The following is a 22,578-nucleotide window of genomic DNA, read 5'->3' as shown; positions in this document are numbered from 1 at the left end:
CAAGGTGTATCTTTTTACATTTTTTTTTATTTTTCATGTGTTTTGTGTCATTGAATCTAAAATTAGTCTCTTGTATGCAGTGTATAGTTGTATCATTTTTATTACGAAAATCTCTTACTTTTAGTTGGGGTACTTTTTTTAAGTGAGAGTAGGGGAAATACAGGGACAGACTTCCGCATGTGCCCTGACCAGGATCCACCAGTTGACCCCTATCTGGAGCCAATGCTTTGCCCATCTGGGGAACAGGCTCGCAACCAACTAATTTTTTTAGCACCTGAAGCAGACATTCGATGGAGCCATCTTCAGTGCTCAGGGCCAACATACTTGAATCAATTGTGCCATAGCTGTGGGAAAAGGAGAGAAAGAAAGAGAGAAAAGGGGGAGGGATAAGAAACAGATGGTCTCTTCTCCTGTGTGCCCTCACTGGGAATTGAGCCTGGGACATCCACACAGCGGGTCAATGTTCTACCACTGAGCCACTGGCCAGACCTTAGTTGGGGTATTGAATGCATTTACATTTAATGTATTTACTAATAAGCTAAAATTTATATTGCAATTTTTCTATTTATTTCCATATGTCTTACATACTTTTTATTTCTATATTCTTCCAATACTACTGCTTTTATGTCAAAAAGCTATACTTAAAATAGTATACAATTTTAATTTTCTTGTTGTTTGCTTTAGTATATATTTTTATTTATTTCTTAGTGATTTCCCTGGGAATTAAAATTAACATCTTAATTTTAAATAAAAATCTAGTCAAATTAATACCAACTTAATTTCAATATTATACAAAATCTTGGCACCTGTGCAGCTACATTCCCTTCCCATACTTCATGCCTTTGTTGTCATACAAATTACATCTATATCTTTGAAGTCTGTCATTGGTGTTTTGATAGCAATTGCATTGAATTTATAGATTGCTTTGGGTAATATAGACATTTTAATGATGTTGATTCTTCCTATCCATAAACACGGTATATGCTGCCACTTGTTTGTATCTTCCTTAATTTCTTTTATCAATGTTTTGTAATTTTCTGAGTACAAGTCTTTTATCTTCTTGGTTAAATTTACTCCTAGATACTTCATTTTTTTGTTGCAATGGTGTTACCTTAATTTCTCTTTCAGACTGCTTATTGTTGGTGTATAAAAACACCACTGATTTCTGAATATTGATTTTATATCTTGCCATCTTGCCGAATTTATTTATCAGGTCTAGTAGTTTTTTGACTGAGAGTTAGGGTTTTCTGTGTACAGCAAATAATGATAATTTTACTGCTTCTTTTCCAATTTGGATGCCTTTTATTTCTTCTTGTTGTCTGATTGCTGTGGCTAGGACTTCCAGGACTATGTTGAATAAGACTGGTGAAAGGGGGCACCCCTGCTTTGTTCCTAATCTCAAGGGGATTGCTTTTAACTTTTGCCCGTTGAGTATAATATTGACTGTGGGTTTGTCATAGATGGCCTTTATTATGTTGAGGTATGTTCCTTGTATTCCCCACTTTGCTGAGAGTTTTATCATAAATGGGTGCTAGATTTTATCAAATGCTTTTTTTGCATCTATTGATATAATCATGTGATTTTCATTCTTCCTTTTGTATATGCCATAAATCACATTGATTGATTTGCAGATATTGTACCAGTCTTGCCTCCCCAAAGTAAAGCCCACTTGATCATAATGTATGATTTTTTCCATGAATTGCTGGATCTGGCTTGCTAATAATTTGTTGAGAATTTTAGCACCTAAATTCATCTGGGATATTGGCCTATAGTTTTCTTTCTTTGTAGTGTCTTTACCTGGTTTTGGAATGAGTATAATGCTTGCCACATAAAAGGAGCTTGGAAGTCTTCCTTCCGCTTCAATTTTATGAAATAGTTTGAGAAGGATAGGTATTAGTTCTTCTTTAATGTTTGGCATAATTTACTTATGAAGTCATCTGGTCCAGGACTTTTGTTTGCTGGGAGATTTTTGATAATTGTTTCAATTTCATTTTTTGTAATCGGTCTATTTATGTTTTCTGATTGTTCCTGATTGAGTTTTGGCAGATTGTATGTTCCTAGGTTGTCTAAATTTTTTGGCATACAGTTCTTCATAATATTTTCTTACAATATTTTGTATTTCTGTTGTGTCAGTTGTTACTTCTCCACTTTCATTTCTTATTTTATTTATTTGAGTTCTCTCTCTTTTTTTCTTGATGAGATTGGTTAAAGGTTAGTCAATCTTGTTTACCTTTACAAAGAACCAGCTCTTGCTTTCATTGATCTTTTGTATTTTTTTTTTTTTTTTTTTTTTGCCTCTATGTCATTTATTTCCACTCTGATCTTTATTATCTCCTTCCTTCTACTTCCTCTGGGCTTTATTTGTTGTTCTTTTTCTAGTTCTTTTAGATGCAGGGTTAAGTTGTTTATTTGAGCTTTTTCTAGCTTTTTAAGGTATGCCTGTAATGCTGTGAACTTCCCTCTCCGTACTGCTTTTGCTGTGTCCCATAAATTTTGAGTTGTTGTATGTTCATTCTCATTTGTTTCAAGAAAATTTTTTATTTCTTTCTTGATCTTATTGTTGACCCATTCTTTATTTAATAACATGCTATTTAGCTTCCAAGTGTTTGAATGTTTTTCAGGTTTTTTTATCATAGTTAATTTTTAGTTTCAGGTCATTGTGATCAGAAAAGATGCTTGATATGATTTCAATTTTCTTAAATTTATTGAGACTTGTTTTGTGTCCTAACATGTGGTCTGTCCTAGAGAATGTACTATAAGCACTTGAAAAGAATGTATATTCTGTTGTTTTGCGGTGAAAGGTTCTGAAAATGTCAATTAAATCCAATTGATCTAGTGTGTCATTTAAGGCTGTTATTTCTTTGTTAATTTTCTGTCTGCAGGATCTATCCATTGATGTTGGTGGGGTATTAAAATCCCATACTATTATAGTATTGCTGTTAATCTCACCCTTTATGTCCATTAAAATCTGCTTTATATACTCATATATTAGATATTTTACAATAGTTATATCCTCCTGTTAGATTGCTCCCTTTATCATTACATAGTGACCTTCTTTATCCCTTACTATATAGCCTTGGTTGAACTGTTAGTTTTTAAAGTGCATATATGGGCCTGACCTGTGGTGGCGCAGTGGATAAAGCGTCGACCTGGAAATGCTGAGGTCGCCTGTTCAAAACCCTGGGCTTGCCTGGTCAAGGCACATATGGGAGTTGATACTTCCTGTTCCTCCTCCCTCTCTCTCTGTCTCTCTCCTCTCTCTCTCTCTCCTTTCTAAAATGAATAAATGAAATAAAAATAAAGTGCATATATGTATATAATCTTCTGATTTTCTTCATACATTGAGTAAATAATGCATCAGTAGAACAAATAGAGCAAGGTTTAGATATCCTTGGTTACCAGGATAATGTGTAGGATCACTCTGTTTACTAAAGCATCAGTTCATCAGTATTTGGTAGTAGCTATCAAAGAATAAAAATACAACTTCACATTTTGAATGTTGCTAATTATTTATATTTATATTTTAAATTTTTTTCATTTAATAATTCTATGAGAATTAATATATTTTTTTAGATAATGAAATAGAAACCCTAATGAATTAGCTGAATTTTTGAAAATAAAATATCTTGTTTTTACTAAGTGCCAGTCAATGTTCTATACACCATATATGCACTGACATTTTCCCCTCATAACATCCTGTGAAATAGGTATCATTACTATTATTTCCATTTTACAGGTGAAAAAACTGAGGGATAGAGAGGTTAAATAACTTGCCAAGGTCCAGTGGCAGACCTGAGATTTGAATCCTAAGGAGCCTAGATATAAAAACTAAATTCGTACCACTGCAGAAATCTATATAAGATTCCAAGGCCACTTTAGAGACCACAAAATATCACATATAAAATATCAGGGTATTAAACTGTGAAACAAAATTCACAATCCAATAAAACTAGTTTTATGTAGGTATACATTTTAATCCTCTTTTAATTGGATGATGCACTTTACATTAAAATTAAGAAATCACTATCTAAAGACTTTAAAGTGCTGTAAAGTTTTACAGTATCATGGGGGATTACTTTTATAAAGGACATAAGTTTATTTCTTATAATTTAGGAACAAATTTTCTATGCTTAAGAGAAAAACTCAGAGGGTGGTGGAATTTCCCACGATCACCTGGGAATTTAGCTTCTGGAGGAAAGCTGGGAATAAAACTGAGTTGTGTAGTAAATTATCCACTTAGTCCTTCCCACACATTTTCTGCCATTGCAACTTACTTCATAAACATAGTTTAGATTCCCAGCAGAGTACTACTACCACTGGGCTGACTTACCACAAATGCTGGAATTTTCTCATGGCATGGAGAAGCACAAACCAAATTCATGCCACTAATTAGATTATCTAAAATTAGGTACAGATATTCCAAAACAAAGGAAGGCATGATTTATTTTCAGTCAACCAGAATGTAGGAGAGAGAACTGTTCTCTTTCTGCTAAACCTATGTGCTTATGTAGAGACTACCTTGCAGCCACTTTACTTCTGTTAACTGTTTTGGCTTTAAAATTAGAGCGATCTCTTTCTTACTTCCCAGACTGATACTTTTATATATCTGAAACATCCTGTTTTAATTTTTTTTTACCTTTCATTTAAATTATTAACCCTCTGAGTAGTACAAACGTTCATGTACATCCTCATGCCTCCTAACCATCCAGAGTACGATGGATTTATTTTAAAAATGTGTAAGGTAACATTTAAAAAAAGGCAAATGTATGTTCTCTGTGTTTTCATAAATTGGTTATCAAAAAAACATGATTTTAAGTTAATAAAAATGGAACTGGAACTAATTTTATTTTTTGAAAAAAAAACCCAACTCACTCCTGGGGGTCAGCGAGCATGAAAAAACTCACTATTCAAAGGGTTAAATATTTCAAACTTACTTGAAGTTTTGATATCTTTTTGGTCTGTTGGAAAGTCTATCTTTAGAAATCTTTATCATTAATTTTACCAAACTCTGATTGCAATTTTATTTCCATTCAACTTTTGGGTTTTGGGTTATATGTGTGTGTGTGTGTATATATATATATATATATACACACACACACATATATATCTATATATGGACTTCATATTTTATATCATTTAATGTAAGTTTCTTCATAGTTCTATTTTGATTCACTGGTGCCTTTATATATAACTTCATTGAAAAGAATGCCCTTCTCAGTCTTTGGATTTCAACAGAGAAGTTGCTTCCTCTGTGGATACATTCCTGACCTTTCACTCTCTGTATATCACTGGACCTTGCACCCTCCCATCAAGATTGCACTTATCATATAATTTATTTACCTATAAGTCCCAAACCAGATGAGAATTCCTCTGTTGAAAAGAACCAAGAACTGCTCAGCATGTATCAACAGGGTCTGATAAAAATGAAGAGCCCAATATATACTTTAAAATCAATCAATGAATAAAATCAACTTTAAAACTCATCAATTTGGAATTATGAAGTTGTTGTCAAGTCTGACTTTGTAAAAACTCCGAATTATAAAACATTTATTAAAAGAGCAATTACATTTAAATAAATACTTCTATTAGTGTCAACTATAGTAATTATGTTAATATAAAACTAAAAACCTAATTAAACAGTAATATATGGGCAAATGAATTTCTAACAAGTTACAAATTCATATACATTTTAAACTACCAGATTATTCATATAAAAGTTGTTCATATACAAAAAAAATTGCTGATCTCTAATGGGAGATATACAGATAAATTCCTTTATTTCCTGGGAATGTGGCCTAAAAAGCTATTCAGTTTGCAGCATTACAAAATGTGGGGACCCTAATAGTGAAGACCAGGATGTGAGCTCTGGTTTACATGAGAAACTGCAGAATCAAATACTGAATTTCATGACTGTCTAGACTGCATGCCCTAGTACCAGTTCCCATGCATATTTGGGCTAGCTGACAGCCTTGGTTCCCAGGCATTTCTAGGTCAGGCGCCTGGAAGATGGCCTTCTTGGGTATAGGCTAGCTAGCCCAATAAGCTGACATCACCACACTGACGTAATGGTTAAGGTGATATTGGCCCCATGCCGCTGTTTTCCCTAAGCCCTATATCTACTCACCCTGGCACTGCTAGGGGTGGGAGAGCATCAGAAGCAGAAGTAACGACAGCAGCAACAGGAGTATCAGCAGGAGAGAGATGAAGCAGAAGACTGGGAGCCTGGGGGGACATCAGGATTCAGAAGACTGAGGAGACTGAGACTTGAGACCACAGGATGGCCCAGAGCACAGCATAAAATAAAGCATGCAGAATGTTCCATCTTCCTCTGGCTCCGCATGCTTTCTTTACCTTAGGACTCTCACTGCCTGAATCATCCCTGCAGAGCAGGTGGACTCTGACACAAAACCTTAATGATTGTTAAGGAACTAATTATTAATTGTTTTTCAAAAAGTATTATGGATGTTCACAAAGAGAACCATATCTTAACAGAAATGTTCCATGTAAAAGGAGTTGTGTTAAAATATTTTTCCTTATTCTATATGGCCCAATGCTGTGTTTTATATGATGAAAGTACCAGCGTGGGCAAAAGTAAGTTTATAGTTGAGTGTATGTAAAACGCAGAGATTTTAATGCATTAATCAATGCATTATGCATTGATTATTGTATTATCTTCCATAGGAACTATAAGCCTCTTTCACTGACACCTGCAGTAATAAAATAACAGAAAATAAATAAATAAATAAAATGAGAGAAAAGTAAAAAGTTAGACTTAAGCACATTTGCCCACATAAAGAATTTTTTAAAATTTTAGTGTCAGGGCCTGACCAGGTCATGGCACAGTGTATAGAGCATAGGCCTTGGATGCTGAGGACCCAGGTTCAAGACCCTGAGGTTGCCAGCTTGAGCACAGGGTTGTTGGCTTAATACTCAAAGTCACTGGCTAGAGCCCAAGGTCACTGGCTTGAGCAAGGGGTCATTGGCTCATCTGGAGCCCCTGAGTCAAGGCACATCTGAGCAAACAATCAATGAACAACTAAGGCACAGCAACTATGAGTTGATACTTCTCATCTCTCTCCCTTCTTGTCTGTTTGACACTGTTTGTCCATCTCTCTCTCTCTCTCTACCTCTCTCTCTCACTTCTTAAAAAAATTTAGTGTCAGGTAAAAATATATTTTTAAATGTCCAGCTCTTTAGAGAATCAATTCCAATAAAAGATTAAAGAAAAAGAAAAAAGAAAAACAAAGGCAAATGTAAACTAATCTATCATCATCATTAATTTAAGGGTTGTCAGGTCAGTGATTAAGCAGTCCAAGCATTTGAAGAATTTTAATCTGAAAGGTAACAAAATGTTGTTCTGTAGTAAAGTATCATCCTAAAAGAACGTTATTTGCTCTTTTGGGATACCTGGATATTACTAATAGGGTACAAGAGAAGAATAAACACACTTAAAGCTGCACACATGACATTATTACAAAATAATATTGAATGTAAACTTTAATTAAAAAATAAAATACTTAAAAGAATAATTTGCCAAAATAAAGCTGCATGGAAGAGATAAATCACCTCACCAAGGCGAATATTTTACTTCAAAGAATAGATTATTTATCTTTTTACTAAATAAACAATTTAGTTACAATGTCTTCTACTTTACATATCCCCCCCCCCCCAAGAATTGTGGTTATCAGCACATGAAAAAAAGATTGTTCATTACTACATTCTATTTATTTATAATATATATTCAAAACAACCTGTTGGGCAGATAGAGTATATTATGCTCACTTTGTTAAATATGATGCTGCCCATGAGGAGGCCGTTGCCCAGGTGATATTAATGTGTGTTGGGGGTGGGCTAAAGGCAGGCAGAATCCTTGTAGCCTGGGGCTTGGTTTTGGGATTAAGCCTTTCCCACCCTTTTTGATGTGGGGCGGTACAATCCAATCATGCCTCAGAGAAGTGACTTTGTATTAGAGACTTCCCTATTTTGTATATTGGATTGAAGGTTTTGAATCTACACTATAAAATGGGGGGCAGAACGAGAGCTTGCTCTCTTGGTTCCTGGGATGATTAGCATGAGAGAGCAGAGGGAGCAGAGCAGAGAGCAGAAAGAGGCCATGTGGCCAGGAGAAGCAGCCAAGATGGTGGAGTGCTGAGTGAGATGCCAGTTTGTGTAGTGTTTGTATCTGGGATAAGGAAGGAGATGGGGAACTGAGGAGAATAAGGCTGGTGAGCTAGAAACCTTTGATTCTAGGAAACTTGGATAAGTCAGTAGCTTTGTGAGCACTGAATGTGAGTGGGTTTTGGAGCCCAGTGTGTATTTTTACTTGCCCGCCGGGTGGGGTGCAAGCTAGGATTAAAGACTATGGCCCACCAGTTTGTGGCTCCGTTGTTTCTTTACCGACTCTCCGAATCCAATGCAAACCTGCATGGGCCAGGAGGCTGCTTTGATAGTGGCAGCTGTGCCTACTGGCTTTTACACAACCCATCAAAATACCTCTGAGCATATTTTAAAAAGAAAAAAAATCACCTTCCAAAGAGAAAGAGTTTAGATTTTTCTTCCTTGGGAAGGGTAGAATCTTAAGTAAGATGTTTTTGAAATTATATAACATCAGCCACCACCCAACTGGTTTTCTTAGTACCTACTTTGGTATGGGCTTTTAGCATATATTTTGTCCTCTTCCCATGTTTATTGTCTACTTATTACATTACATTTATATTTTAACTTGTCATTATAATTTGAGTATTTTATTTTTATATTATATGTGTGCCTGCAAGATGTTGCAATAAGTACATTTTAGTAAGTTAAATGAATAAATGAAATGTAATTTTTTTACTTTTGCTGCCTTTACTGATCTTATTTATTACAATCACAAGTATTATTACTAATATTAATAATAATAATTGCTTTCTCCTCACTCCAGAAAAGCAATAAAATGTGAGTGCTGTCTCAGATTTTCAAAAATCCAGAAATGTAGTGGAAACAGTGAATAATTTATATCATTTTAATGAACAGTTTCTTAAACTCTAAAAGATTTTTGGAAATAAAAATGAGTTACATGGCAACTTGGAAACAATTATTTTTAGTTTCTTCTTATTCACCAGAATTTTTTAATATAAACCCAAATTATTTTTCTTTGTTTTGTTTGCTGTTATGAAGATGTAGATATTATTTTCACATACATGGACTATGACAATAATATATTACATTTGTTATTCATTGCATATTATTAAACTCTGCTCAAATTCTTCCTTTCCCATGGAACCTTTCCACAGTAAAACTTTATTATTCATTAATATAACTCTAGCTATTCATTTATATAACACTAGTAATAATGTAGCCTATATATGCTTATATATATATGATTATATTGTAGTACTCTAGCCCGCTGGGAACTACCAGTGTCTCATGGGAGAAATGTACTCAAAACACAAACTTATATCAAGAGGAAGAGGGGGAGGCTTGCCAAGGGAGGCAAAGAAGACCTCCTGAATTCCTTCTCCCTTAGCTTTTATTGATCAGAAGCAGAACAGAGGTAGCAGGATTACAAGGGAGGGAGACCAGGTGATAAAGGAAAAGAATGACTAATGGCCATTTTGCTGACATGGAGAAAGGGCTAAGTTGGGTCAGTACATTCTTTTTCTTTTGCTAATTAACAAGCACAAAGGAAGGGACAATCTGGAACCTCTAGGCTAATTTTCTAAAGCTAGTTAACCTTCATTCCTTTGTGTCTGCACAAAGGTCACTCACTCACACAGTTTCTTGGTGTTTGCATCCAAGAGACAGTCACTCAGGGCTTTTAACTAAAGTTCCCCAATTCAAGTCATAGAGGGTTCAAGGTTAGATGGGTGATTCCCTGCCTACATTATATCACTGCAAATTTTATTAGAACTTGGGGGAAGGAGCATGAAGAGTTTTCACACATCTGATATTTAGGTCTTTTAAAACATAACTTCATGAATTTATTTTATTTATATTTCTATAATTTCTTAATGTAGAGCCATAGCTTCTTTGTAAATCATTAGAATACTTTCAAGACTTTACATTTTTTTTATTTTTCCTCTGTCCACCTAGATGAAAGAGAGAATACCTAATGTTTCTTTAAAAATCAAGCAACTTCCTAAACTTCCCCAGGAATTGATTAATCTCAGCTGTCTACATGGAGATATTGATCTGACTCAACAGGAAAGTTTCCATACGCCCAACAGCTTTACTTCTGTTGCATCAGAAATGCTGCCATTTGGGCAGGTAGGGATGGTGAGCAGTGGACCCACTGAAACAGCTGGTGACAAACATTAAACTGGTGAAGGAGCCCTGGATAATTACTTAGGTGCCTTCAGCTACTCAACAGCTGGAGAGGAGAGAGGAGTTATGACAACTGACTGATTACAGTGTCTCATTATTTTCTTATCTACCCTCAAAACTATGAGTGTATAAAATAATCAATACTTATCAAATCCATACTCAAAACCATATAAAAATGAGTTATACCTCTTCTCCCTCACAATTCAAATGCTTCTGTAATATAAACACTAGTTTATACATTCACATGAATAAAAATAATTTACTAACATTCCATAGCACAGTAAGCTACATTTAATAGTATGTTCTCTATTAATTTCCATTTTTTTAGGGGTTAATTGTTTATTAACTTTTATAAATCTTATGTCCTGAAGTGTGTGGATAAAGGCATGGGAACTGAAGAAAACGGATTAATGGCTCAGACATGAGGAGTTCTCAGAGGCCAGCCACATATACAGCAAATGACTGCACCAAAGCCTTGCACAGCAGAGGGGATTTGTCACAAGTCAGTACTTAACGTGGCCACACACAGACATAGAACACGGGCATTCACACCCTAGGCAAGATCAACCTGAGGCAGTTTATCTGGGCTAACCTGTAGATGGTCATAGTAGACATGTGGCTCTGGGTTGATAATGGGAATTATTTTGCTATGGAAAAATTTAACTCTTCACTGAGAGCAGGTTCAATAACTGCTTTGCAAGCTGTTTCTGCACTCCTTGTTTCCTGCTAACTGCTATTTTAGCTTCTGTACTCCCTGCTTCCTGCTTGTGGTCACATGGCAGTTAGGACCAGAGAGTCCTCACAACTTGTGACGATTAACTTTCTTAATCAGATCTTTGTAGAGAATCCATAAAACCTTCAGACTCCAGCCCTGGCTGGTTGGCTCAGCGGTGGAGCGTCGGCCTGGCGTGCGGGGGACCCGGGTTCGATTCCCGGCCAGGGCACATGGGAGGGGCGCTTCTCCACCCTCCCCCCCCTCCTTCCTCTCTGTCTCTCTCTTCCCCTCCCACAGCCAAGGCTCCATTGGAGCAGAGATGGCCCGGACGCTGGGGATGGCTCCTTGGCCTCTGCCCCAGGCGCTAGAGTGGCTCTGGTCACGGCAGAGCAACGCCCCGGAGGGGCAGAGCATCGCCCCCTGGTGGGCAGAGCGTCGCCCCCTGGTGGGCATGCCGGGTGGATCCCGGTCGGGCGCATGCGGGGGTCTGTCTGACTGTCTCTCTCCGTTTCCAGCTTCAGAAAAATACAAAACAAACAAACAAACAAACAAAAAAAACCTTCAGACTCTGAAAGCTCGGGGCCCAGACCTTTGGGTCTTAACCCATCTGGTTCTGCTAGCATACTAAACTGGTTCTATCCGCCACCCCAAGAGCCGCTTAGTCTTTCTGTCAGGTGAGATTCTTTGCAACAATTTGATAGCTTGTAAGTATGTCAAACACTCAGATTTCCTTGCCCACTTAACAAGCAGAACTCTAACAGCCAGGCATAAAGCACTTAGCCAGAATATCAAACATTTCTCTTCAGAGAAAGGCAGTAAGAACACAGAAAAATATCTCCACATATTTGGTTGTGTCTAATTCATTGAAACCTTTTTGATCACATGGCTTTTCTAGATGCTTGATCCCCTTCTTAGTGTCTCACATTTAAACCTAAGGAAGACTTAAGAGTAACCACCACCTGAGCAGAGCTTTTCAATGAAGAGCCTAAGATAATAAAAGAACAAATGAAAGTAATGAAAAGAATAAAGCTTTTTATCAGTGTCCTCAGATGGGGACAAATAAGACATTCCACCCACAAAACAAGAAAAAGTTACTTTGCGTATTAGTTTTCTATGAATGTATAAATGACCACAAACTTGTGTTTTAATGAAATACAAACTGATTATCTCTTAGTATCCTTGCTCAAGGTCTCATGGGTCTGCAGTCAGCCTCATTTGAGGCTCAGGCTTCTCTTCCAGGACAACTGATTGGTGAAACAGTTCACTTCACTGTGGTTTAGGATTCAAACTTTTTGCTAGCCATAGACCAGGAACTACTCTCATTGCCTGTAGCCTACACAACGGTTCCTTGCCAGGTGGCCACCATAAGCAGTCTAAAACATGAATATGACTGGCCCCCAGGGAGCAGGAGTACAGCTTTCTGACTTCTTCCTACACTGACATTGGGACCCTCTTTGAAGAGCTAAACTGAATACCTCAAGCTCACTTACTCTAATCAAGCATTTAGTTAATTCAAAGTCTACTAAGCAGCTACCCTAATTACATGTGTAAATTCCTTTTTCCACATAATGTAACCATCAAGGGAATAAGATACTATCATAGTCATAGTTTCTTCACATAATCAAGAGGAGGTAATTATATAAAGTGTGTATATGAAAGACCATCTTAGAAATCTGCCTACTACACTTTGGAAAAGTAAAACAATCACAAAACAGGATAATTCCTTTACAACATAAAATATAACTGCTGAGCAAATTGAACTAGAAGCTTTGCAAGATAATGTTAAGGAAATGAAATGTGCAGAGAGACAGAAACAGAGGGTGGGAGAGGGCAAAACTATGAGCAAAAATGAAGAGGTTTAGGGACTAGAAAATTCAACATTCCACAAACTGGAGTTTGAGAATAGAGAGTAGAGAATAGAGAAAATTTAGAGAAAGGGTAATAAAAAGTAATCAAGAGATTTTTTTTCCCCTGAAATAAAAAATATACATTTCTAATAGAAAAGGCCTACTAATATCCAGCAAAAAGAATTGAAAGCAGTCCCACACAGAGCACACTATTATAAAATTTTAGTATAGGAAGTAGAGAGAAAATCCTAAAGTCTCTGGAGATTTCAAAGGAACAAGTCACAAACAAAGGAGTAAGTTGTATTTCTCACAAGCAGCACTAAATATCAAATAACATTAATGTTCTGAGGGAAAATGCTTTTCAAAGTAAAATTCCACCCAGCCAAACCCTTAGCTCATGTCAGGATAGAAGAGCATCAAGGCATCTTCACATGTACAGGGTTTTTGAACATTTACCTCCCATGACACCTGGAGGGGTCCTAAAAAGCATTCTTCAGCAGATTCATGAACAAATTAAAAAAAAAAGGGAAAGATGAGATTCAGGAACTATGGCATCAAATCAGAAAGGCATGGAGGGAGAGCTCAGGGTGACTGTTTTGGAACTGCTAGAAAGTTCAGATTATGGAAAGTGTATGGAAAGCTACAAAGTAAAGGTATAAACTTAAACTTACAATATTAAGGCAGCAAATTGGGCATGGGAAGAAGTAGGGCAATTATTATGCAATAAAAAAACTCACAAGGCAGGATCTGCCAAATGGTGCATTACTTTGGCTCTAAAGAAGATATATTTGCATAAACATAATGATGAAAGCAATGATCATTGATTTAATTCCGTGTTTGGAGGGATAACGCTGGGAGAAATGGAGGCATAGTGGGGAGATTTAAAACAGCTAAATCTTCATTTTTATTATAGAAAGTCAGATGGTAGAATCTAAAAATCATTGATCAAGAAATAATCTTAGAAGCATATTATTTGGAGAAATACCAGAAAAAAGAGCTGAGTCAAAACTTTGCTTTTGAGAAATGGAATCAAGATGGGAACAGCTCATTTCTTTATTAGCCTTCTGTTACTATTAAATTTCTTCTAATAATGTGCTTTTATTTTAAAACTTTTTAAGCATATAGAAGCATCTCAGGCAGTTTGTTATTGGGTCCTAATTTAACTTCATATATTATTTTAGAAAAAGAGTTGCAGTGTTTTCTTAAATAAACACAGAAAGCTAAACGCAATACAAAACTTTAGTTTACCATCATTGTCAACTTAACAAATTAAAACATCTTGATTTTTATTTTTTCTAGTGCTAATTATCATTTGCATATATTTTGATTAACTATATTTTAAAAATCTTCATTTGTAGCACTTTGAAAGTATTAAAGCATTTTAACATATCCAATATTAATTATCCTTCCAGTAACCTTGTAATGAAGACAGAATAAACATTTATTAAACATTTATATTAATTATTAGGTATTTATTTTATAGATCCAGAAACTGATGTTCATAGAGTGAAATACATACTTAGAACCATATTTTTCTTAGACCAATATTCTAACATTAGCATAAAGCATGTTCCATCACATTATACCTTTTCCTGTTAGAGTACAACAATTTATTTTACTCTGGTATTCTCAGATCAAGTCCCATTTTCAGTCATGATATGTTGTGTGACATTCCTTTATTTTAAATACAGCACTATGGATATAGCAGCTTTCTGTTATTAGTTCAGTTATTTTGAAAATGTGCTCATATTTTAAAACTTTTTACCTATATAATATGCATCTCTACCAGTATTATTGTGACAGGCAATTTCCTTGTTTTTAAATAATTGTAGGTAGAAAATATGTATTTAAATAAATATATATGTTATGAATTTATATTACTTCTACTTTGTAAAAAAAAAGTGCATGCATCTATAATTACTCAGCACAGTCTTTAGAATATATTCCATGCCTCTTAAAGAAAATGCAAACACCAAAATTACCCACATCTGAAAATTAAGAAAATTAATCTAACATTAGCTGACTGGCCATTCCTTCAATCCTCCCATGCTCCATTTCAGAAAACTCCAAAACCTCTCAACCTGTCCTCAAGATATTCCCAGAGACTGGTACTGAGAGTTTTTGGTTCTGTCTTAATAGAGCAGCCAGGCTTCAGATTTCCTTTGGACACATTTTTTCTTCTTAAATGAACCCAGACAAGATTTAAGAAAGGAGGGAGGCCTGACCAGGCAGTGGATAGAGCATCGGGCTGAGATGCAGAGGACCCAGGTTCAAAACCCAGAGCTCACCGGCTTGAGCACAGAGTCACCAGCTTAAGTGCAGCTCACTGCTTGAGTATGGGATCATAAACATGACCCCATGTTCGCTGGCTTGAGCCCAAAGGTTGCTGGCTTGAAGCCCAAGGTTACTGGCTTGAGCCTAATGTCACTGGCTTGAGCAAGAGGACATTCATTCTGCTGTAGCCCCCGCCCCCAGTAAAGACACATATAAGAAAACAATCAATGAACAATGAAGGTGCCACAACAAAGAATTGATGCTTCTCATCTCTCTCCCTTCTTGTGTGTCCCTATCTGTCCCTCTCTCTGTCTCTCTCTCTGTCTTTGTCACAAAAATAAATAAATAAATAACCTAATGATAACTACCCACAAAAAACCACTACTGAAATACACAGTTTAAAAATAGAAGAAACAGGGGAGAGAAGAATGGAATACCACTAAACAAAAACAATTGACAGAAACACAAAAGAGAAAAACCAAACAAGACACAGAGCTACCAGAAAACAAAGCATAAAATTGCTATAGGAAATCCTCAAGGGTCAATAATTACCTTAAATGTAAATGGGTTGAAGTCACCAATAATGAGGCACAGAGTAGCAGATTGGATCAAAAAGCAAAACCCAACAGTATGCTCTCTTCAGGAGACACAACTAAGCAGCAAGGACAAAAGTAGACTCAAAGTGAAAGGCTAGAAAATGATTCTCCAAGTAAATACTGTATTCCCCATGTATAAGACACTCCTATGTATAAGATGCACCTTAATCTGGGGGCTCGAAATTTGAAAAAAAAAAAAAAAGGTATTACATAAAGTTATTGAGCTCAAGTTTTATTCATCATAAAACTCATACAACTCCTCATAACTATCAAAACTCCTATCTATTAGCTTGTCCTCATCTGTGTCAAATGATGAATCACTGTCTTCATATTGCCTCATCCTCAGTTTTATATATGGCATTTGAAATGCTACACTTCTTAAATGACTTGACAACCACTCTATAAGATGCACTCAATTTTTAGACCCCTGATTTTTCAAAAAAAGGTGTGTCTTATACATGGGGAAATATGGTAATATCCAAAGAATAGCAAGTGTAGCCGTACTCATATCTGACAATGCTGACTTCAAGACAACAAAGATAACAAGAGACAAAGATGAGCATTCCATAATGATTAAGGGGACATTGTATCAAGAAGAAATAACACTCCTTAATATATATGTACTTTACCAAGAAGCACCAAAATATTTAATACATCAACTAACTGTTCTACAAATAGAAACAGACAAAAACACAATCATACTTGGAGATCCTAACATACTATTGATGACATTAGATAGATAGTTGAACAGAAAATCAGTAAAAAACTATCAGCCTTAAATGATACTCTAAACCAAATAAACATAATAGACATTTGCGAGACATTTTATCCCAGAATGTCAGATTAAACATTCTTCTCCAATGTGCATGGAACATTCTCAAGAATAGACCACATGTTGGGCCAAAAAACTAACTTCAACAAATTCAAGAAGATTGAAATTATACCAAGCATATTTTCTGATCACAAACCTTTGAAATTAGAATTCAAATGCAAAAAGGAAGTAAAGAAACCCACAAAAATGTGGAAATTAAACAACATATTTCTAAAAAGTGACTGGGTCAAAGAAGAAATAAAAGCAGAGATCAATATACATACACACACACACACAAACAAAAACAAAAACACAATGTATCAAAATTTCTGGGATGCAGCAAAAGAGGTAATAAGAGGAAAGTTTATATTATTACAGGCTTCTATCAAGAAACAAAAAAGCCTGATTGGGCGGTGGCACAGTGGATAGAGCGCCAGACTGGGATGGAGAGGACCCAGGTTTGAGACCCCGAGGTCGCCAGCTTGAGTGAAGGCTCATCTGGTTTGAGCAAAGCTCACCAGCTTGGACCCAAGGTCACTGGCTCGAGCAAGGGGTTACTCAGTTTGTTGAAGGCCCATGGTCAAGGCACATATGAGAAAGCATTCAATGAACAATTAAGGTTTCGCAACGAAAAACTAATGATTGATGCTTCTCACCTCTCTCTGTTCCTATCTATCCCTCTCTCTAAATCTGTCTCTGTTAAAAAATAAATAAATAAATAAATAAAGATCCCAAGTAAACCTGCTAACATTACATCTTAAAGAACTAAAAAAAAGAAAAAAGAAAACCCAAAGTCAGCAGAAGAAATGAAATGGTAAAAATTAGAATGGAACTAAATAAAATAGAGAACAAAAAGAGAATAGAAAAAATTAACACAACAAAGAGCTGGTTCTTTGAAAAGATCAATAAAATTGACAAACCACTGGTTAGATTTACTAAGGAAAAAAACAGAAAGGACTCATATAAACAAATTCTAAAATGAAAGAGGAAAGATGACCGCAGGCATCATAGATACACAAAGGATCATAGTAGAATACTATGAAAGATTATATTCTACCAAATTCAACAACCTAGAAAATATGGATAAATTCCTAGAGCTATAAAATCTCCCTAGACTGAGTCACAAAGAAGTGGAAAACCTAAAGAGACACATAAGCAGGGAGGAAATAGAAACAAGTATGAAAAACTCCCCAAGAATAAAAGTCCAGGACCAGATGGCCACACTAGTGAATTCTACCAAATATTCAAAAAAGATTTGGAACCTATCCTTCTCAGAGTCTTCCAAAAAATAAAAAAAAGCAATACCCTCTAACACATTTTATGAGGCCAACATTACCCTCATACCAAAACCTGGCAAGGACAAAACAAAACTGAGTTAAATGATTAATTAATTTATTTATCATTTTAATGAATTAGTTTCTAGGCATATATAATTAATCTATGAATTAAGCAGATAGGTTTGACTTCTGAATCATTTGCATAAATGTTTCATAAATTATTTTACTTTCAACCAATCTCTTTTTTTAGAGGAAACACATGAAATAAGTAAAAAAGAAGCTAATAAATGTGACAAACATAGGCATTTGCAATTAAACTTAAAGTTTTCTAAAGTCGAATCATATACACAAAAATATGGTCAATCATATTTTTTATTAAAAAATTGATATGTCTGACCTCAAATGTGATATGAATAAATCGAATGATATAATTGTCAAATAAAAGTGCATTCTCAGAATATGATGATAGAATCATATGATTGGATCATAGGAAGTGACAGTGTCAGTAGGTTTTGCTGGTTAGAGCACATGTAAAACATGGTGATTCCTTCTGGCACCTTATTTAAAAGTATACATTAATAAACTCTGGTGTGTCTTAAGGGAATGTGACCTAACTGGTACATAAACACTTGTAAAATGAATGACATGAAATTTCCTACTCATGTATTATGTGACAACAAAACATACAATTTTGGTTTTGACTCCATTGTATCTGATTTTTACATATGAACTCTGGAACACCCAAGTTAAAAGATCAGGGACTCTGGGGGAACACTATTATTTACGCCTTTACACTAAATGTTAAATCCTCTCTCAAGATGCACATGTGAAGAGATACAATTGAGAAGATAAAAACTTTAGATGTTATCTCAACATTTTTAAGAGGGAAGCACTCAAGAAAAAAAGACTAAAGTAGGTGCCACTTATCTTCACAAAAATCATGATTCCTGACATTTTATTACTGAGGCAGTCTGAGTAACCATTCCCTGGTGAAGGAGTTATGCATCTACATAAAAATCCTAAAGGTTCTCTAATATTTGTAAAGTTTGTGGGAAATATGTGAGTAAACCAGTATTTTCCTCTTAAATCTTTGAAGCACAAGAAAGAAATACGCCTAATGAGTTTCTTTTTGATGTATCAGCAGAAGATTTCAGAAATACATGAGAAAAGCAATTGATGCTCATAAAATTTTAAATAAAGGATTTCCTGAGAAGCATGTGACTGAAGAATTTCTCCCATCCACTTTGTGAAAATTGCTGCATGCACTGCTGACAAGTGGATTAGACAGAGATGGAGGGAGACAAAAAGAAATGCCTATTACTTTTGATGATATTTGCTAAAATAACTGAAGACAAGACTTTAAAATATAAGGCAGTGTTGTTGATAAAAAAAAGACCCAGTTTGGAGGGAAGAAATATGTATGGTATTGCTATCTAGTAGTAACCACCTGAGAGATTTGGGGAAAAGTATTTAATATCCCCAGACCCAAGACTACTCAGCAACAAGTAATCATAAGGATTGTCACTACTGACTTTGCCCTTGCTATGTGGATGCATTACTCAGCTTAGTCTTCTAATCTAGACCAATGGACCTGGGTGTATAACTTCATTGCTACCTTCAATTCTCTCATTGAAGCAAGGTTGATGATATTTGAGTAGTTGTGAATATTAAATGTAATAGCATGACCAGGCAATTGCTCAGTGGATAGAGCATCAGATTGGAATGCAAAGGACCCAGGTTTGAAACCCAGAGGTTGCTGACTGGAGCAGGGGCTCATCCGGCTTGAGCACAGACTCACCAGCTTGAGCCCAAAAGTTGCTGGCTTGAAGGGCAAGGTCGCTGGCTTGAGCAAGGAAGGGGTCATTCACTCTGCTATAGCCTCGCTGTCAAGGCACATATCAGAAAATAATCAATGAACAACAAAGGTGCCGCAATAAAGAATTGATGTTTCTCATCTCCCTCCCTTCCTGTCTGTTTGTCCCTCTGTTTCACTATCTGTCTCTGTCACAAAAAATAAATAAATAAATAATAAATTTAATAAGGTACTTAGCATTTATCAAAGTGCCTGGCATATAATAAGCATTTTATAAATATTTTTATTATTATTAATTTGAGTCATATGCTTAAGATGGGTACTAAGAATAGGAATCACAGTGATGGAATGGAACTAGGTTAGAAGCAGAGTCATCAAATACATAAATTTTGCAAACTAGCTGATATGTTTTGTCTGACAAACAGTACAGTAATTTGTCTACAGAATGATTTCATTTTAAGATTTTGAATTATATATCAATGTATAGAAATAGATTTGACTACCCAATTTTGATATCCAGCTTTTGTTAAAAATGTGAAGTATCTGGTAATACTAGGTTAACTAATCCTTATAGCAGCCATCAGGATGGTAGTGGAGCGGTTCTTTTAGCAAGGTTCTCAAGTTTGCCATAGTTTCCACTTTTTTTTTTTTTTTTTTTTTTTTTTACACAGAGACAGAGAGAGTCAGAGAGAGGGATAGGCAGAGACAGACAGACAGGAACAGAAGGAGATGAGAAGTATAATCATCAGTTTTTCGTTGCAACACCTTAGTTGTTCATTGATTGCTTTCTCACATGTGCCTTGACCATTGGCCTTCAGCAGACTGAGTAACCCCTTGCTCGAGCAGCGACCTTGGGTCCAAGCTGGTGAGCTTTGCTCAAACCAGATGAGCCCATGCTCAAGCTGGTGACCTCGGGGTCTCGAACCTGGGTCCTCTGCATCCCAGTCCGATGCTCTATCCACTGCGCCACCGCCTGGTCAGGCACCATAGTTTCCACTTTTATCATTCTCTCCACAACAATGAAAACAAAATAAATGCTAAATGTAATTACAGTATTTGCAAAGTTTTTTACCAACATTATTATTTTCATAGATTTTTTCATTAGGTTTGCAAACTTTGACTGAAGTACACAGACTACCTCTTTTTGTCTAAACTATCCAGGTCAGTGAAATAAAAGTTGTTTTCAAGTGTGTGCTATTTGTTTGGATGCCATATACTGTTACTCCTTTCTAAACATATATCCTCTGTAAATGCAAAATAATAAGGCACATGTGCATACAGATAGACATATTGATAGATATAGACATACATACATACATATTTAAACCAATGGGATGATCCTTTGCTGAATGAATCCTAAAGTAAATGCTAATGTCTCAAAATAGGCTGTCCTAATGTGCTCAACTTAGATAAATATTCTAACTAAATTATTACTTTTTATTTTTTTGTATATATTGAGATATTATAGACATATACCACTGTATAAGTTTAAGGTGTAAAACATGTTGATTTGATAAACTTATAATATAATTACCACTGTAGCATTAGCTAATATCTCCATCACCTCACAAAATTATTTTTTGTGTGCGGTAAGACCAGTCTATTAACAACTTTCAAGTATATAAAACAGTATTGTTAACTATAATCATAATGCTGTGTATGCGATCCCCAAATATTTGTAAATAATCCTGAAATAAAGATAGGAGTGCAGATTTTTTTTATATAGCTTGTGTTTTTCTCCTTTGAAAATATTCTCAAAAGTGGAAATGGTAGAACATAGGGCAATTCTGTTTTTAATTTTTTTAGGAAGCTCTATACTGTTTTTCCAAAGTGGCTGGACCAATTTATATTCCTACCAACAATGTACAAGGATTCTCTTTTATTCCCATCCTCACCAGCGATTGCTAGTCTTTTTGATGACAGCCACTCAAACAGGTGTGAGGTGATATCTCCGTGGTTTGCACTTCCTAGGTGGTTAGACATTGAGCATTTTTAATGTATCATTGGCCATCTGATGTCATCTATGGAAAAATGTCTATTGAGTTCCTCTGCCCATTTTCAACTTGAATTGGGAAGGAGGTTGTTATTGAATTATATGTTTTTAAATATGATATATTTTAGATATTAACTCCTTATTTTTAATATTTTCTGCCATTCAACAGGTTGCCTTCATTTTTTTTTCTTTTTTTTTCTTTTTTTTTTTTACTGTGCAGATGATTTTAGCTTGATGTAACCCCATTCTTTTATTTCCTGCTTTTTGTGTATGTGCTTTTGGTGTTACTGTATATCCAAAAAATCATTGCCAAGACCAATGTCAAGGAGCATTTTTTCCATTTCTTTTTTTTTTCCCCTAGGGTTTTGTGGTTTCAGTTTTTTTTTTTCTTTCTTTTTTTTTTTAAAGTGAGAGGTGGGATGGCAAGGAGACAGACTCCTGCATATGCTCTGACCCGGATCCACTCGGCAAGCCCCCTACCAGGGTGATGTGTAGGAACATGCTATGAAGACATGCAGAGTTAGGAAAACAATTAGAGACAGACAGAGACTTACAGCAAAAGCCCTGAGCAGATGATTAACCCTGTGCTGGAAACAGCAAAACAGCAGGATAAGATAGATTCAGCAACACAGAATTGTTTAGGCTCTCAAAAGAGAGATTAGAAGTCATCATGTACCTTGTCACATCACCCCCTGAAAGCTTCTTCTGTCTGTTTTGTTGAGTTATTTGTACTGGCTAATAAATATCTGAGTAAGGCTGGGGACAGGGCTTTAGTCCTCTGGTCTGCTAACTGGAGCTTTTGCCTCCCCTCAACACCTTGGAGCATTTCATCTGGTTTCCAGGCCGTTTGTTGTCACCATGAAAATGATGCTCTGCTCATCTGGTGCCACTTCTCTGTTGCTCGGCAACTGAGCTATTTCGGCACCTGAGGCAAGGCCATGGAGTCATCC

Source organism: Saccopteryx leptura, chromosome 1 (assembly GCF_036850995.1).
Source record: "Saccopteryx leptura isolate mSacLep1 chromosome 1, mSacLep1_pri_phased_curated, whole genome shotgun sequence".
Classification (NCBI taxonomy): domain Eukaryota; kingdom Metazoa; phylum Chordata; class Mammalia; order Chiroptera; family Emballonuridae; genus Saccopteryx; species Saccopteryx leptura.
The sequence above is the reverse complement of the archived record's forward strand: the minus strand, read 5'-3'. Positions refer to the sequence as shown.